This window comes from Balaenoptera musculus, chromosome 5 (genome assembly GCF_009873245.2).
Source record: "Balaenoptera musculus isolate JJ_BM4_2016_0621 chromosome 5, mBalMus1.pri.v3, whole genome shotgun sequence".
Classification (NCBI taxonomy): Eukaryota; Metazoa; Chordata; class Mammalia; order Artiodactyla; family Balaenopteridae; genus Balaenoptera; species Balaenoptera musculus.
In genome coordinates, this window is record NC_045789.1 from 53723192 (window position 1) to 53741032 (window position 17841).

At 38.9% G+C, this 17841-nt stretch overlaps 1 protein-coding gene across 1 annotated transcript in view; it reads left to right on the forward strand.

Moving 5' to 3' along the window:
• TMPRSS11F (transmembrane serine protease 11F) overlaps positions 1-17841 on the forward strand; it is an 87482-nt gene that overhangs the window by 39666 nt on the left and 29975 nt on the right.

Below are 17841 nucleotides of genomic sequence, written 5' to 3' on the forward strand. Positions count from 1 at the left end.
CCTTATTTACCTTAAGCTTCATTATTTACATTTCTTTAGTCTAGAATAGTCAGATATTTAAATTCTCATCTTAATGGCATCAGTTATCTGATGGATTCACTTCACCTACTTCAAATTAATTAAACGGGTTTTCCTGGTAACATTTTAATAACATTAAGAACAAACATAGAAATATGCCCAAAGAGAAACTCATGTAAGAGTGATCGTAAGGATTTGAAAAATATTGGTCACACTTTATTAAAAGATTTTTATATAGTTTTCACAAAATAACTTCTCTTTTGTACTTAAACCCTTGGCCAACTCATCTTTCTTTCCTTTGTGTTACTGAGTCAAATTAATATATGACTTTATTCAACAAAAACTCTTGGTTCTCTATTTCTAATTTTGACAAGCATGACTTAGTTGGTTGATTTTTAAAACAAAGCCAAAACCTTAGATTCTGAATGAAAAAAGCATACTTACAAAATTCTCAGAGAGCTGTGCTTTCATCATTTATTTTCACCTGTTGTAAAATTCCTATTAATATTTCTCAGTTACTGATAGATTATGAGAAATGCTTACTCAACATGTCCCTTATTGTTTTCTCAAGGCAGTAAGGGGATTTGGCCCGTTGGTGGAAAGAACTGGAAATGTTCACCTGATTTTAATTTATGTGACAGAAGGGACCTAGATGTGTTCATCAGCAAATACCCAGTCCTATAACTGTGCTGGCCGTACAGTAGGTGTTCAATAAGAACTTGTTGAATGAATTACATGTGACAGAGGATTAGATCCATTTTATATGATCCTAAGGAAATATAACTAATGTAATGGATATAAAGTTTAGGAATGCATTCCTAAAAACCACTGTCAGGTTATTTAAAGGTAAAAGGAATTTCCTCAGGAAGTTAGGAAGGAAGGGTTTCAAGAACAGGTTGGCCAACATTATAGCAGTGATATGATAATGGGGACTGTAGCATTGGTGATTGAGTGGATTAATTATAAGTTATGTTTAACTATGAATTCTAAGCTTCTATATGGATTCCAAGGTAAAATCAAGTAAGGAGTCTTTAAATCCCTACTCCCAGACTTACAAATACATTCGTAACTGCAACTAGGCTCAGAGGACGCAGGTCTCTCTGTCAAAGACTGTTTCTCTAGATACCAGCCTTTCCTACCTCTTCTGAGGCCCTGGGACAGAGAGGGAATAAATGGCTCATGTTTATATCTACTGCTTGTCTTGTTGGTTCTTTTCTTACAGGTCAAAGCCTCCCCAAGATTTTCCTATGTTGAAAAGATTTTATAGAGGGACACTTGAAAAGTGATTAGGTGCTCCCCGGGTGTATGGCAGGTAAAGGCTGGAGAATCAAATATGAGAGATGAGAAGGGGCTGTGTGACAGATCAGGCTGCCAAGAACTCCATCATGAGGGACCTTCAGGTTGCGCTAAAGAATTTGTATGTCATTGTGAAAGTCAGCAGTTAATTCTTGCAAATGTGTCTCAATGGGGAAATTACATACTGGTAGAGTTCTGTGTACCCTCTCCATCGCAGAACAGCTCTGTCTCAAATCGGTGTTGTACATCAGAGTTCCAAAGAAGCACTACTTTGAGAAAGAGGTCTCAAGGCCTTCAAAATGTTTTGTTCCCCTGCTCAGGCTAAAACACGTCGGAATCCTCCTTCCTTCTTCTCTTTCTTTCACATTCTGCAACTAATTCATCGGCAAAGTCTGTCAGATATGCCTTCAAAATACATCCTGAATCTAATTATATATTCCGATCTCTTCACTGTCAAAGTCTCACAATCCCAGCCACCATCATCTCTCATCTGAACCACTAACCAGTTTCCCTGCTCTCACCCTTCATGCTACCCCCAACACCACCACGGAGTATTCTCCGCAGAGTGATTCTTTTAAAAGGACCATTATATTCCACTGATCAATACTCTATAATGGCTTTCCTTCTCATTCAGAATAACATAAAAAAGTCCTTAACATGGTCTGCTAGGCTATGAACTGGTATATGACTCTCTTTGACCTTATCTTTTCCCCTTTTCTGCTGGTTCACTGCACACTGGCCATATTGACATTGTGGCTCTTCTGCAAACACCCAGTCTCCTCCCACTTCAGGGCACTTGTACTTACTGTTCCCTTTGCTTACAATACTTTCCCCTCAGATATCTGAATGATTCCATCCTTCGCTTTATTCATATCTCTGCTTAGATGTCACCTTTGCAGAGAGGTTTCTCCTGATCTCTTTAATCCCACCTCATCCCTGTTCATTTGCTATCCTCTTACCTGGCACTTTACATATATGAGTAGACTTATTTATTGCTCACTGCCTTCTCCACCAGGAGATGTGAAGGCAGAGAATACATCCTCACTCCTGCTATTTCTCTACTATCTAAAATAGTGTCTGAAATAAGTAGATCCTCAATGAACATATGTTGAATCAATGAATAAAATCAAAGGTGTCTTTTTAACAGTGTGCTTGATAGTCATAGTAACCATAAAGTCTTCTTGAGGTGAAAAATGGGATCATTTTAATGCAATTTTCATAGTCATCCAGAAAATAAAAGATTTTGAAATGCCTGGCATATCTTTGAAGGACATGGGGAAACAGTAGAAATGTTACTCATATTTGTAACATAAATAATTAAGTTACTAAATATTGTTGCTTGTGTAGCTGCTTTCAGAGGTAGAGCTGACCTTGCTGATATTATAGCATGGAAGGAGGTTGCTTCTGGATGCTTATAAAATGGCAATTACGATTTTGAAGGGCAGCTACAAAGGGGAGTAGATCTTATGCTGGCTCTAGAACTCATAGGTCTTAAAAAATTTTTTGGAAAACATGAAATTGTTGTCACTGATATCCTGAAATATCTTACATGCTTTTATATTATGTTGCGCTATGTAAATAAGATTTAATAAGACTAACCTCCTGCCTCCCCCTCTTCCCTCTACATATACAGCACACATTCCAGTAAAGGATCAAGATGCTATGCAATTTCTGCCCACACTCTGCAGCTTTGCCCTCCTCCGTTGCCTGCCAAACCAGTCACATCTGGCCGATAGGGAAGATAATTTTGACAACTAACTCATACTTGAAATTCCCCCAGTTTCCCCCCACTTTGCCAGCTCCTTGTGCTTCTGCAGTCACTTATGCCATTTACAGAATATAATCACATGTGCCTTTGGTACAAAACCAAGGACATTTCTTGCCAGAGTCCTTTGATTTATGGTTTTTGTCTTTGAAATTCTTATCAAGTTCAAGGCAGATTTTGCCTTGTCATGAAAATACTAGTGTCGTCACTACTTGGATAGCTAGATCATTTAAGTGCTGCAACAATACAATCAGTTCCTCTTTTTTACTACCCATCATTTTGCCAATGTTTTTGACTCATGTTTTCCAGTGTAGCCAAGTCTTTCCATAGAAAGAAATCTCCTGAAGAGAACTGCACTGCCATAAACTGAAGTAAATTAGACTGTTTAGACTGGTTTCCCAGATTCTCTTAAACTCTTTTCACTTCTCATCTTCTATCTGAAATATGTGAATTGTTCTCTTTTGTCATTTTTATCAATTTTTCTTTTGAGTAGTAGTGGAAAATGCTATTAATCAGGGAGTTTTCTTTGACTTTCAAATAAATCCTACGGTCATATTTCTGTTTCAAAAGGTGCTTTCATGATAATGAGAATTTGTTCTGCTTGTAAGCAAGGAGTAAAAGGGGCAGCATGTTAACCTGTATCACATACTGGAGAACTCCCTTTATCTTTCAAGTCCTGGCTCAGCTGTCATATTATCTGAGAAGTCTTATCTGTACCCATTTCTGTTCCTTTCCCAAACAACTTTTATTATTTGATCCTCTGTTTCCTTATTACGATAGTCAGTAAATCTATTATTTTCCTATGACACTGTGTTGATTTTATTATTTTATGTCTTTCTACTCTACCATAAGCCCCTTGAATACAAAGTCTATGTCATTGTTGTTTTGTTTTTAAATTTTTGTATCCCCAGTGTTTGGAATATATTAGGCATATAATAAAATGTTCTTAAATAGAATTGAAATAAGTATAACAAAAGGACATGTAACAACCCTGCTGACCAGATCATGGGTCATGTGGTTCTGGGTATACTCCAAGCTCAGTACTACCAGAGCTTTGTCTGGAAACACCTGACATATTTTACATGAATAAACAAATCGTATTATTATTAATATGTAGTTTTAGGACCTTTACCATGATCTCAGTAGTCACATAGTAAGACTGTGGGAGAGAAAAGTACTGGAAAAACTTCTAATCTATTTAGAGTTTAGAGAAAGTAGATAATACCTGAGTTTACAAAGCTTAGGACAAGCTTTGTCTCTGAATCCACAAATAAAGTACTGTAGTGCCTATATCCTAAAAGTCTCTCTTATTAAAAATTAAATGTGATATACACACACACACACACACACACATATATATTGGGTTGGCCAAAAAAGTTTGTTTGGGTCCATTACATCTTACGGAAAAATCCAAATGAACATTTTTGGCCAACCCAATTTATATATATATATATATATATATCCCTGGAAAGCAGTATATTACAATTAGCTCAGAGAAGCTGAGAAGTAGCCAATTAATGCTAAACCAACACACAATTATTCAATAATCTCATAAATGCCTCTGGTGAAATAACCTTAGAAAATCAAACACATGCACATGCACGTGAGCGTGCACACACACACCAACTATATTATGAAGTATGGAAATGGGAAAAGTAAGGCCAATACTTGTATTTCAGTAATGAGCTGGTTCAAATAATGAGCTGGTTCAAATCCCAATTTTATAACTGAATAAACTAAAGCACTAAGGGATTAAGTTTAAAAAGGGGCACAGAGTACTGTGCCAAACCATGTGTTATAAAGTGTCTCAAATTAGTGGCTGAGGGGCTTCCCTGGTGGCGCAGTGGTTAAGAATCCACCTGCCAGAGAGGTCCCACCCACCGCGCGCTGAACAGAACCCGCGTTTCCTCAGAGCTGGAACTCCCTGCTCGGGGTCTCTTCCCTCCGCCCTCACGGAACTGCCCCGGAGCCCGAGGGGAGGGTGACCTCACTGAGGCTGCCGGCTCTGGAGGTGCCCCGGCGGCCGAAGCCGTGACAGTCGCGGGGACGGCAGGCCGGACAGTGGGGAGAGAGGAGAGAAGATGGCGGAAGAGTAAGACGCGGAGATCACCTTCCTTCCCACAGATACAGTAGAAATACATCTACACGTGGAACTGCTCCTACAGAACACCCACTGAACGCTGGCAGAAAACGTCAGACCTCCCAAAAGGCAAGAAACTCCCCCCGTACTTGGGTAGGGCAAAAGAAAAAAGAAATAACAGAGACAAAAGAATAGGGATGGCACCTGCACCAGTGGGAGTGAAGGAGGAAAGATTTCCACGCACTAGGAAGCCCCTTCGCGGGCAGAGACTGCGGGTGGCAGAGGGGGGAAGCTTCGGAGCCACGGAGGAGAGCGCAGCCACAGGGGTGTGGAGGGCAAAGCGGAGAGATTCCCACAATTCCCGCACGGAGGTTCGGCGCTGACCAGCACTCACCAGCCTGAGAGGCTTGTCTGCTCAGCCACCGGGGCGGGCGGGGCTGGAAGCTGAGGCTCGGGCTTCGGTCGGATCGCAGGGAGAGGACTGGGGTTGGCGGCGTGAACACAGCCTGAAGGGGTTAGTGCACCACAGCTAGCCGGGAGGGAGTCCGGGAAAAAGTCTGCAGCTGCCGAAGAGGCAAGAGACTTTTTCTTCCCTGTTTCCTGGTGCGTGAGGAGAGGGGATTCAGAGCGCCGCCTAAACGAACTTCAGAGACGGGCGCGAGCCGCAGCTAACAGCGCGGATCCCACAGCAACAGGGGCGCAGAGGGAAAAACGGAGAGATTCCCGCACAGAGGCTCGGCGCCGAACAGCGCTCACCAGCCCGAGAGGCTTGTCTGCTCCCCCGCCGGGGCGGGCGGGGCTGGGAGCGGAGGCTCGGGCTTTGGTCGGATCGCAGGGAGAGGACTGGGGTTGGCGGCGTGAACACAGCCTGAAGGGGTTAGCGCACCACAGCTGGCTGGGAGGGAGACTGGGAAAAAGTCTGCAGCTGCCGAAGAGGCAAGAGACTTTTTCTTGCCTCTTTGTTTCGCGGCGCGCAAGGAGAGGGGATTCAGAGCGCCGCCTAAACGAACTCCAGAGACTGGCGCGAGCCGCGGCTATCAGCGCGGACCCCAGAGACGGGCGTGAGACGCTGGGGCTGCTGCTGCCGCCTCCAAAAGGCCTGTGTGCGAGCACAGGTCACTCTCCACACCGCCCCTCCCGGGAGCCTGGGCAGCCCGCCACGGCCAGGCTCCCGTGATCCAGGGACAACTTCCCCGGGAGAACGCACTGCGCACCTCAGGCTGGTGCAACGTCACGCCGGCCTCTGACGCCGCAGGCTCACCCCGCCTCCTCCGTACCCCTCCCTCCCCGCGGCCTGGGTGAGCCAGAGCCCCCGAAGCAGCTGCTCCTTTAACCCCGTCCTGTCTGGGCGGGGAACAGACACCCTCAGGCGACCTACACGCAGAGGCGGGTCCAAATCCAAAGCTGATCCCCAGGAGCTGTGCGAACAGAGACTAGGAGGGGAAATCTCTCCCAGCAGCCTCAGAAGCAGCGGATTAAAACTCCACAAACAACTTGATGTGCCTGCATCTGTTGAATACCTGAATAGACAACGAATCATCCCAAATTCAGGAGGTGGACTTTGGGAGCAGGATATATTAATTTTTCCCCTTTTCCTTTTTTTTTGTGAGTGTATATGTATATGCTTCTGGGGGAGATTTTGTCTGTATAGCTTTGCTTTATAATAGCTTTATTTTACTTCACTATATTATAGCCTCTTTCTTTCTTTCTTTCTTTCTATTTTTTCTCCCTTTTACTCTGAGCCGTGTGGATGAAAGGCTCTTGGTGCTTCAGCCAGGCATCAGGGCCGTACCTCGGAGGTGGGAGAGCCAACTTCAGGACACTGGTCCACAAGAGACCTCCCAGCTCCACGTAATACCAAACGGCAAAAATCTCTCAGAGATCTCCATCTCAACATCAAGACCCAGCATCACTCAATGACCAGCAAGCTACAGTGCTGGATACCCTATGCCAAACAACTAGCAAGACAGGAACACAGCCCCACCCATTAGCAGAGAGGCTGCCTAAAATCATAATAAGGCCACAGACACCCCAAAATACACCACCAGATGTGGACGTGCCCACCAGAAAGATCCAGCCTCATCCACCAGAGCTCAGGCACTAGTTCCCTCCACCAGGAAGCCTACACAACCCACTGAACCAACCTTAGCCACTGGGGACAGATACCAAAAACAACGGGAACTATGAACCTGCAACCTGTGATAAGGAGACCCCAAACACAGTAAGATAAGCAAAATGAGATGACAGAAAAACACACAGCAGATGAAGGAGCAGGGTCAAAACACACTAGACTTAACAAATGAAGAGGAAATAGGTAGTCTACCTGAAAAAGAATTCAGAATAATGATAGTAAGGATGATCCAAAATCTTGGAAATAGAATAGACAAAATGCAAGAAACATTTAACAAGGACGTAGAAGAACTAAAGAGGAACCAAGCAATGATGAAAAACACAATAAATGAAATTAAAAATACTCTAGATGGGATCAATAGCAGAATAACTGAGGCAGAAGAAAGGATAAGTGACCTGGAAGATAAAATGGTGGAAATAACTACTGCAGAGCAGGATAAAGAAAAAAGAATGAAAAGAACTGAGGACAGTCTCAGAGACCTCTGGGACAACATTAAACGCACCAACATTTGAATTATACGGGTCCCAGAAGAAGAAGAGAAAAAGAAAGGGACTGAGAAAATATTTGAAGAGATTATAGTTGAAAACTTCCCTAATATGGGAAAGGAAATAGTTAATCAAGTCCTGGAAGCACAGAGTCCCATACAGGATAAACCCAAGGAGAAACACGCCAAGACACATATTAATCAAACTGTCAAAAATTAAATATAAGGAAAACATATTAAAGGCAGCAAGGGAAAAACAACAAATAACACACAAGGGAATCCCCATAAGGTTAACATCTGATCTTTCAGCAGAAACTCTGCAAGCCAGAAGGGAGTGGCAGGATATACTTAAAGTGATGAAGGAGAAAAACCTACAACCAAGATTACTCTACCCAGCAAGGATCTCATTCAGATGTGATGGAGAAATTAAAACCTTTACAGACAAGCAAAAGCTGAGAGAGTTCAGCACCACCAAACCAGCTTTACAACAAATGCTAAAGGAACTTCTCTAGGCAAGAAACACAAGAGAAGAAAAACACCTACAATAACAAACCCAAAACATTTAAGAAAATGGGAATAGGAACATACATATTGATAATTACCTTGAATGTAAATGGATTAAATGCTCCCACCAAAAGACACAGGCTGGCTGAATGGATACAAAAACAAGACCCATATATATGCTGTCTACAAGAGACCCACTTCAGACCTAGAGACACATACAGACTGAAAGTGAGGGGATGGAAAAAGATATTCCATGCAAATGGAAATCAAAAGAAAGCTGGAGTAGCAATTCTCATATCAGACAAAATAGACTTTAAAATAAAGACTATTACAAGAGACAAAGAAGGACACTATATAATGATCAAGGGATCGATCCAAGAGGAAGGTATAACAATTGTAAATATTTATGCACCCAACATAGGAGCACCTCAATACATAAGGCAAATACTAACAGCCATAAAAGGGGAAATTGACAGCAACACAATCATAGTAGGGGACTTTAACACCCCACTTTCACCAATGGACAGATCATCCAAAATGAAAATAAATAAGGAAACACAAGCTTTAAATGATACATTAAACAAGATGGACTTAATTGATATTTATAGGGCATTCCACCCAAAAACAACAGAATACACATTTTTCTCAAGTGCTCATGGAACATTCTCCAGGATAGATCATATCTTGGGTCACAAATCAAGCCTTGGTAAATTTAAGAAAATTGAAATCGTATCAAGTATCTTTTCTGACCACAACGCTATGAGACTAGATATCAATTACAGGAAAAGATCTGTAAAAAATACAAACACATGGAGGCTACACAATACACTACTTAATAACGAAGTGATCACTGAAGAAATCAAAGGGGAAATCAAAAAATACCTAGAAACAAATGACAATGGAGATACGACGACCCAAAACCTATGGGACGCAGCAAAAGCAGTGCTAAGAGGGAAGTTTATAGCAATACAAGCCTACCTCAAGAAACAGGAAACATCTCGAATAAACAACCTAACCTTGCACCTAAAGCAATTAGAGAAAGAAGAACAAAAAAACCCCAAAGCTAGCAGAAGGAAAGAAATTATAAAGATCAGGTCAGAAATAAATGAAAAAGAAATGAAGGAAACAATAGCAAAAATCAATGAAACTAAAAGCTGGTTCTTTGAGAAGATAAACAAAATTGATAAACCATTAGCCAGACTCATCAAGAGAAAAAGGGAGAAGACTCAAATCAATAGAATTAGAAATGAAAAAGGAGAAGTAACCACTGACACTGCAGAAATACAAACGATCATGAGAGATTACTACAAGCAACTCTATGCCAATAAAATGGACAACCTGGAAGAAATGGACAGATTCTTAGAAATGCACAAACTGCCGAGACTGAACCAGGAAGAAATAGAAAATATGAACAGACAAAGCACAAGCACTGAAATTGAAACTGTGATTAAAAACCTTCCAACAAACAAAAGCCCAGGACCAGATGGCTTCACAGGTGAATTCTATCAAACATTTAGAGAAGAGCTAACACCTATCCTTCTCAAACTCTTCCAAAATATTGCAGAGGGAGGAACACTCCCAAACTCATTCTACGAGGCCACCATCACCCTGATACCAAAACCAGACAAAGATGTCACAAAGAAAGAAAACTACAGGCCAATATCACTGATGAACATAGATGCAAAAATCCTCAACAAAATACTAGCAAACAGAATCCAACAGCACATTAAAAAGATCATACACCATGATCAAGTGGGGTTTATCCCAGGAATGCAAGGATTCTTCAATATACGCAAATCAATCAATGTGATACACCATATTAACAAATTGAAGGAGAAAAACCATATGATCATCTCAATAGATGCAGAGAAAGCTTATGACAAAATTCAACACCCATTTATGATAAAAAGCCCTGCAGAAAGTAGGCATAGAGGGAACTTTCCTCAACATAATAAAGGCCATATATGACAAACCCACAGCCAACATTGTCCTCAATGGTGAAAAACTGAAACCATTTCCACTAAGATCAGGAACAAGACAAGGTTGCCCACTCTCACCACCATTATTCAACATAGTTTTGGAAGTGTTAGCCACAGCAATCAGAGAAGACAAAGAAAAAAAAGGAATCCAAATCGGAAAAGAAGAAGTAAAGCTGTCACTATTTGCAGATGACATGATACTATACATAGAGAATCCTAAAGATGCTACCAGAAAACTCCTAGAGCTAATCAATGAATTTGGTAAAGTAGCAGGATACAAAATTAATGCACAGAAATCTCTTGCATTTCTCTACACTAATGACGAAAAATCTGAAAGTGAAATTAAGAAAACACTCCCGTTTACCATTGCAACAAAAAGAATAAAATATCTAGGAATAAACCTACCTAAGGAGACAAAAGACCTGTATGCAGAAAATTATAAGACACTGATGAAAGAAATTAAAGATGATACAAATAGATGGAGAGATATACCATGTTCCTGGATTGGAAGAATCAACATTGTGAAAATGACTCTACTACCCAAAGCAATCTACAGATTCAATGCAATCCCTATCAAACTACCACTGGCATTTTTCACAGAACTAGAACAAAAAATTTCACAATTTGTATGGAAACACAAAAGACCCCGAATAGCCAAAGCAATCTTGAGAACGAAAAATGGAGCTGGGGGAATCAGGCTCCCTGACTTCAGACTATATTACAAAGCTTCAGTAATCAAGACAGTTTGGTACTGGCACAAAAACAGAAATATAGATGAATGGAACAGGATAGAAAGCCCAGAGATAAACCCACACACATATGGTCACCTTATCTTTGATAAAGGAGGCAAGCATATACAGTGGAGAAAAGACAGCCTCTTCAATAAGTGGTGCTGGGAAAATTGGACAGGTACATGTAAAAGTATGAAATTAGAACACTCCCTGACACCATGCACAAAAATAAACTCAAAATGGATTAAAGACCTAAGTGTAAGGGCAGACACTATCAAACTCTTAGAGGAAAACATAGGCAGAACACTCTATGACATACATCACAGCAAGATTCTTTTTGACCCAGCTCCCAGAGAAATGGAAATAAGAACACAAATAAACAAATGGGACCTAATGAAACTTAAAAGCTTTTGCACAGCAAAGGAAACCATAACAAGACCAAAAGACAACCATCAGAATGGGAGAAAATATTTGCAAATGAAGCAACTGACAAAGGATTAATCTCCAAGATTTACAAGCAGCTCATGCAGCTCAATAACAAAAAAACGAACAACCCAATCCAAAAATGGGCAGAAGACCTAAATAGACATTTCTCCAAAGAAGATATACAGATGGCCTACAGACACATGAAAGAATGCTCAACATCATTAATCATTAGAGAAATGCAAATCAAAACTACAATGAGATATCATCTCACACCGGTCAGAATGGCCATCATCAAAAAATCTAGAAACAATAAATGCTGGAGAGGGTGTGGAGGAAAGGGAACACTCTTGCACTGTTGGTGGGAATGTAAATTGATACAGCCACTATGGAGAACAGTATGGAGGTTCCTTAAAAAACTACAAATAGAACTACCATACGACCCAGCAATCCCACTACTGGGCATATACCCTGAGAAAACCATAGGTCAAAAAGAGTCATGTACCAAAATATTTATTGCAGCTCTATTTACAATAGCCAGGACATGGAAGCAACATAAATGTCCATCGACAGATGAATGGATAAAGAAGATGTGGCACATATATACAATGGAATATTACTCAGCCATAAAAAGAAATGAAATGGAGGTATTTGTAATGAGGTGGATGGAGTTAGAGTCTGTCATACAGAGTGAAGTAAGTCAGAAAGAGAAAAACAAATACAGTATGCTAACACATATATACGGAATCTAAGGAAAAAAAAAAAAAGGCCATGAAGAACCTAGTGGCAAGACGGGAATAAAGACACAGACCTACTAGAGAATGGACTTGAGGATATGGGGAGGGGGTGGGGTGAGATGTGACAGGGTAAGAGAGTGTCATGGACATATATACACTACCAAATGTAAAATAGATAGCTAGTGGGAAGCAGCCGCATAGCACAGGGAGATCAGCTCGGTGCTTTGTGACCACCTAGAGGGGTGGGATGGGGAGGGTGGGAGGGAGGGAGATGCAAGAGGGAAGAGAAATGGGAACATATTGTATATGTATAACTGATTCACTTTGTTATAAAGCAGAAGCTAACACACCATTGTAAGGCAATTATACTTCAATAAAGATGTTTAAAAAAAAAAAAAAAAAAAAGAATCCACCTGCCAATGCAGGGGACATGGGTTCAAACCCTGGTCCGGGAAGATCCCATATGTCACGGAGCAACTAAGCCTGTGGGACACAACTACTGAGCCTGCGCTCTAGAGCCCGTGAGCCACAACTATTGAGCCTGCATGCCACAACTACTGGAGCCCGCGTGCCACAACTACTGAAGCCTGCACGCCTAGAGCCCACGCTCCGCAACATGAGAAGCCACCGCAGTGAGAAGTCTGCGCACCACAATGAAGAGTAGCCCCCACTAGCCGCAACTAGAGAAAAGCCCACGCATGGCAACAAAGACCCAATGTAGCCAAAAATAAAATAAATTAAAATAAAAAATAAATTAAAAAAAAATTAGTGGCTGCAGTCGTACCAAGAAAAATAGACAGGCAGAAAATAAATCCCAAATATAAAGTTTAAATGTAACCCTTATGTTATCTGACTCTTTAATTATGTCACCCAGAGTATACCTGGTAGTGACGTTTGGTGATTAAGGATGTTTTACTATAGCCTGGGGATATCTCTCTCATCATGAGTGTCCTCTTGTGACTTGTACAATCCATCTTAACCAGACATGCTTACATGTATTTCAATTTAACTCTTTAAAAGGGAACAAATGGATTAACTTTGAAAATTCTGAAATAATAATTTAGGTACTAATAGGCTATCTTACACGTTTTCATTGTCATGACTTATTTGTAACTCATTGTTCTTTAATCTGGTCAAAAGTACTATGGCTTTTCCATGTAGTTCCATATTTCACTGGATTTTGAACAGCTTTTATTCCATGGATTCTCACATTAAGATCAAGAATCTAAAAGATCTACCTATGCTGAGGCTTGAGGGGCTGGGACATGTCTTAATGATATAACAATTGCCCCAATGTGCCTAACATTAAAGACACCCATTTATTTATTTATTTGTACATAGAAAACAAACTTATGGCTACCAAAGGGGAGAGGGAGGGAGTGACAGATTAGGAGTATATTATTAAAAGATATAAACTACTCTACATAAAATAAAGAAGCAACAAGGATCCACTGCACAGCACGATACTCATGCCATTTAACGCAAGATATAGTGAAGGTAGCCTACTTCTGCACAATGCTTCTTAAACTACACTAGTTAGAACCCCAATCGATTTTGTCATATTAAAAGCCTCCATTTTAAGAAAAGTTCAGTAAAGGAAACTGTGGAAAAGCAGCTGTGTTTCAATTGCTTAAATAAACTTAAAATTCAAGACTGAACTGGCTGTAGGCTCTCTCAAGTAAGCAATTGTCTTATATCCAATTACCAGCTACTTTTGATATATTAATTATAGAGCTCATTACAACCAGTGATTGGGAAGGGGCAAACTTTCTCACCTGTTTATTTCTCACCTGTTTATTTAGGTATGATTACAGTGCTTATCATCAAAGAGCCTGCCTCTAAAAAAGGATGTAACTCTCTGGCTTAATTGCTAATCTACCCAGGTGTCATTTTGGAGGGGGCAGTAGTAGAGATTATATTTGCTCTCTTGATCAAAACATTTGTGAGACTCTCTAGAGAGAAAGGTGTAAGACTGAGCTTTTTTTACATACATCTTTTTGGTCTGTGATAACATAGTTTATCCGCTGTATCTAGCTAAGTCACAAGAATGAAATAGCAGCATGTGCTTAGATAGAGGAAAAATATAAATGGGAGCTACCTCTGCAGTAATATAGAAGGAATTTCTTCTGCCAAAGAAACTGAAATGTTTCTATTATTAACAATATTTTAAGCCAGGAAACAGTTCATTGGTTTATAACTGCTTATCCATGATAATTTTTTTAATGGCCAATTCCAACTGGCCAACTTATTTTCTAATGCAAGCATTTTGCATACTTTCTATCTGCCAGAAACAAACTTGCAACTTTCTATACGTTCTCCTCATACTTCATCTCAGCATAAATATTACCTTCGAAGAGAGGACTCCTTTACTCTTTTCATGTAGTCCCCCTCTCCCTACCTAATCTATACAGTCTTATTTTCGACCACAGATATCTTATTCATCTTCTTCATAGCTCTTACCACAACTTTTAAGGATCTCTATGCTTACTAGTTTCATCTTTCCGCTTCTAGACTACAAATACTATGACAGCAAGGACCATGTATTTTCACTTTACTCACTGTGTATTCAATAATTATTACCACCTAAAACATAGTGTTTATGAAATAATTGTTTAGTAAGTATTGAAATAACACATTTTAGAATTCTTTAGCTTTTGTATGCAAATTATTTTTCTGGATGTAGGACCTAGACTGCAATTCTTTCATTCATCATTCACTTATTCATTCATTCATTCATTCAAAGAGCAGCAACATTTATGTGAGGAATTATGTTAGGTATTAGGGTTAGATGCAGAGTAGTAGAATAATCTATTATTTTTCTCAAATAAGCTTATGGTTTCTGACAATTTCTATTCATATAGTTCTTCAGAAATTATGAAATATCTCATATACACTTTCTTAAAATCCTTACAACCACTTTGGAATGTGGGGGGATATTATCACCCTAATTTAATAGACAAGGGATGCTTAGAATCAGAGACATCAAGATAAAAGGTCAATATATGACCGAAGACTTGAACCTTAGATTTCTGCTGCTGAATTTCATGCTTTTTCTAATACCATTTCCACATGTACTTCATTTGTGTAACCACTCAAATTTTACTTCTATTCAAGTTACCAAAAGACTTTAGTTCCTATATTTTGTTCCTTTTAATGCATTTTTTAAAAAAGAACAAGCTTAGGCCTAATTCTCTGTTTTAAACAGATGCAATACTAGGTACCATAAAAGGCTATAAAAAGTTCCATTTATCACCAGAATCATATTCAATGAATAAAAAATTGTAATGTACAAATCAGAAGAAACATACAGGAATAATATAAAGGGATTTTAAATGTGATTAAAATAAAACAATCTTTTTTTCAAAATTTGAACCAGTTATACATTTTTTAAAAATCTAATTTATCATAGCCAAGTTCTCAAAGCTCATTGTACACTTAACACTGCCTTGAATGCATTTTGTTTATTATGCTCATACAAACATTTCATAACAGACTAGCTAACAAATTTCTTTAAATTTTCTGAATACTTTGTTGGGTTTTTACGACCTTATTTTTCCCTATTAGGGTAAACACCACTACCTTTGCAATTAGCTAGTGTCTGCATATTGCTCCCTCCAGCTCTACTTCAAAACATGGAAATGAGTATTTGGTAAAACTTATTTCAGCTTCCACATGAGAAAAAAGTCAATATTCCAGTTATAACAGACTGAGAATAGCTGATTACCAGACAAAACTCATTTTAAAATTAAATGTGGCCATGATAAAAAAAATCTCCTTACCATGATAGTGTTATCATAATATAATATAACATCACCCCCATAGATTTGATTTTTGTCATTTCTTGCTTCTTGAAGTGCTCAGGGTACTACAACCAAATTGACAAAGCTTAGGGAAAGAGGAAGTAAGAATTTTTAAAAATTGCAGCAACCAAAATATCTATAAACTAAATAATCAAGAATACTTAATGCCAAAGATTTTGGAAATGGAGACTTCAATTATCCGTGAGTAGGAATGCATTGCATGCACGGACATAAGTAACTTTTTAATTGTTTCTGGGCTGTGTGATACCAATTTTAATAGTTACTTTTATTACAGTTATGCAAACAGGTGTTTGTTAGTGACACAATTTAAATAAAATGAGTCAAAGAGAAGATATAAAATGGATACTTTCCATTTGGCTCAGACCAAGTATGAGGAGAGCACATTGCTCTTTATTAACAACATTTATGTCTACATTGGAAACACTTTCTTTTCATTAAATTTTCCTGTGCCTGGAGACACAATCATGGAAACAAGGGAGCCATTAATCTTTTCATTGTCCCACAGCTAAGCAGTCAACAAAGCTCAAGGACTACAGCTAAATCCATCTCCTCCTCTCCACCCCACAGGCCATAGCTTTAGTTCAGGCCCTCACCCTCTCTCTCCTGGACCTGCAAAATGACCTCTAAACGGGTCTTCCTGTCTGCACTCTTGCTGTAATTCTCATTCATACCTCTGTGATTATTCTAAATTCTCAGCCTAACTAAAGTTTTTATTGATTCCCCACATCCTGCAGAGTCAATTTCAAGCTCTTTACTTTGGATCATAAGACTCCTCATGAGCTGGTCCAGCCCACCAGCCTTACCATATCCTCTTTCTAGTACAACAATGCTGTGAAAGACTTGCAATCATGGATATACTTTGGGAGACCATAAATTCTTTGAGGGCAAAATCCATATTTTATGCATATATTTTTCCCAGTACTAATTATTAGTGATAAATGCTGTTTCATATCCCTAGAGTTTTTTATTTTATTTTTGTTTTTCACACATGCTATTTTTTCTCTGTTTTTTTCTCCTTTTTTATACCTGGAGAACTTTTATCACTCAAAATTTCAATCATGTTGCTTTCTTGATAAAACTCCCTGACACAGCACTCCAAGAGGTTGTTTTGTCTTCTTGTACAAAGTTGTATTTTGGCACAGTTCACACTATATATTAATTACTTGTTTCCATGTCTGCAACCTCTTTTAAAGTGAGTGTCCTGCAGGCAAGGACTATGCTTTAAAATCTTTATACCTCTTGGGCTCTAGAATTGTTCCTGAAACACTATTATAATGTGGTAGATATTATTCTTAAGATTATCTCATTTAATGAATCAAGTTTAAATAAATATTTGTAAGATAAAATTAAAAACATAAAAACTTTTCCAAAAATTTCACTTGCAAAATAATAAATATTGAATCCTATTTGGGGATTCAGAAAAGAAAGAAAAATAAATAAATAAATAAATAAAATTTTTTAAGTAAAAGAAAATAAAGTAAAAAAAAAAGAAAGAAAATAAAGTAAATAAATACCAGGTCTCAAGTGGAGAAAGATAATTTAAGTGGCTTAAGATATATTGGGTGGGCAGGTAGTGCATGAGTTGGGACAAGTTAAGAGAGAAATGGAAATGAAGAGTCTTCATGGGGACTGGAGTCTTATCCAGTACAATTTGCAATATGTGGTTTCAATGGAAGGTACTAATAAAAATGTGAAGAACTGTGATCAGGACTTCAAGAGTAATGTTGCTACTTTTAAAACAAGCCATTAAGAAAAATTTTAAGGTCATTAAAAAAGTATACGTATTAAAATCTTTTAATCAAGTGACACTGATGAGATTATTATATAATTTTGTTGCTAAAATTTCCTTATTAAAATATGAAAATGTTATCT